We start from the raw sequence: 2,307 nt of genomic DNA, 5'->3' as shown, positions 1-2,307 counted from the left end.
GAAACCGCGTCAGCCGGGGCGGCGCGAAAACTGCGTCAGCCGGGGCGAAAGAAAAAAAAAAACGCGTCTGCCGGGGCGAGCCCGGGTGCGGCACCACCGGGAAAACTGTGGCAAACAGACATGGCGATCGAGTGAGTGGGCCGCCAGCCAGGCACAGCCGAAAAGTGCTAAGTCCGAACTGCGTCTGCCGGGGCGGCACGAAACCGCGTCAGCCGGGGCGGCGCGAAAACCGCGTCTGCCGGGGCGGCACGAAACCGCGTCAGCCGGGGCGGCGCGAAAACTGCGTCAGCCGGGGCGAGCCCGGGTGCGGCACCACCGGGAAAACTGTGGCAAACAGACATGGCGATCGAGTGAGTGGGCCGCCAGCCAGGCACAGCCGAAAAGTGCTAAGTCCGAACTGCGTCTGCCGGGGCGGCACGAAACCGCGTCAGCCGGGGCGGCGCGAAAAGCGCGTCTGCCGGGGCGGCACGAAACCGCGTCAGCCGGGGCGGCGCGAAAACTGCGTCAGCCGGGGCGAGCCCGGGTGCGGCACCACCGGGAAAACTGTGGCAAACAGACATGGCGATCGAGTGAGTGGGCCGCCAGCCAGGCACAGCCGAAAAGTGCTAAGTCCGAACTGCGTCAGCCGGGGCGGCAAAAACCGCGTCAGCCGGGGCGGCGCAAAAAACCGCGTCTGCCGGGGCGGCACGAAACCGCGTCAGCCGGGGCGGCGCGAAAACTGCGTCAGCCGGGGCGAAAGAAAAAAAAAAACGCGTCTGCCGGGGCGAGCCCGGGTGCGGCACCACCGGGAAAACTGTGGCAAACAGACATGGCGATCGAGTGAGTGGGCCGCCAGCCAGGCACAGCCGAAAAGTGCTAAGTCCGAACTGCGTCTGCCGGGGCGGCACGAAACCGCGTCAGCCGGGGCGGCGCGAAAACCGCGTCTGCCGGGGCGGCACGAAACCGCGTCAGCCGGGGCGGCGCGAAAACTGCGTCAGCCGGGGCGAGCCCGGGTGCGGCACCACCGGGAAAACTGTGGCAAACAGACATGGCGATTGAGTGAGTGGGCCGCCAGCCAGGCACAGCCGAAAAGTGCTAAGTCCGAACTGCGTCTGCCGGGGCGGCACGAAACCGCGTCAGCCGGGGCGGCGCGAAAACCGCGTCTGCCGGGGCGGCACGAAACCGCGTCAGCCGGGGCGGCGCGAAAACTGCGTCAGCCGGGGCGAGCCCGGGTGCGGCACCACCGGGAAAACTGTGGCAAACAGACATGGCGATCGAGTGAGTGGGCCGCCAGCCAGGCACAGCCGAAAAGTGCTAAGTCCGAACTGCGTCTGCCGGGGCGGCACGAAACCGCGTCAGCCGGGGCGGCGCGAAAACCGCGTCTGCCGGGGCGGCACGAAACCGCGTCAGCCGGGGCGGCGCGAAAACTGCGTCAGCCGGGGCGAGCCCGGGTGCGGCACCACCGGGAAAACTGTGGCAAACAGACATGGCGATCGAGTGAGTGGGCCGCCAGCCAGGCACAGCCGAAAAGTGCAAAGTCCGAACCGTGTCAGCCGGGGCGACGCAAAAACCGCGTCAGCCGGGGCGGCGCGAAAACCGCGTCTGCCGGGGCGGCACGAAACCGCGTCAGCCGGGGCGGCGCGAAAACTGCGTCAGCCGGGGCGAGCCCGGGTGCGGCACCACCGGGAAAACTGTGGCAAACAGACATGGCGATCGAGTGAGTGGGCCGCCAGCCAGGCACAGCCGAAAAGTGCTAAGTCCGAACTGCGTCAGCCGGGGCGGCAAAAACCGCGTCAGCCGGGGCGGCGCAAAAACCGCGTCTGCCGGGGCGAAATAAAAAAAAAAAACAAAGAAAAAAGCCCGCGCTTAATCAAAAGAAAACAAAGAAAAAAGCTTGCGCTTAATCAAAAGAAAACAAACAAAAAAAGTTCGCGCTTAAGCCTGGCGGTGGAACCACCGGGGCAAACAGACCTGGCGATCGAGTGAGTGGGCCGCCAGCCAGGCACAGCCAAAAAGTGCAAAGTCCGAACCGCGTCAGCCGGGGCGGCGCGAAAACCGCGTCAGCCGGGGCGGCGCGAAAACCGCGTCAGCCGGGGCGGCGCAAAAACCGCGTCAGCCGGGGCGGCGCAAAAACTGCGTCAGCCGGGGCGGCACGGAAAAACGAAAACCGCGTCAGCCGGGGCGACATCAAAATGAGGAAAAAAAAAAAAAAACTGCCTTAGGACACCTGCGTACACTTTCATGCGTTTGGGCATATCTCTCTGTAACACGCGCGCCCCTCGTTACGCGCGGCACTCTGTTTTCTCCGACACCCATATTTCGGCGGCA

This window comes from Rhipicephalus microplus, unplaced genomic scaffold, assembly GCF_043290135.1.
Source record: "Rhipicephalus microplus isolate Deutch F79 unplaced genomic scaffold, USDA_Rmic scaffold_280, whole genome shotgun sequence".
NCBI lineage: Eukaryota > Metazoa > Arthropoda > Arachnida > Ixodida > Ixodidae > Rhipicephalus > Rhipicephalus microplus.
The sequence above is the reverse complement of the archived record's forward strand: the minus strand, read 5'-3'. Positions refer to the sequence as shown.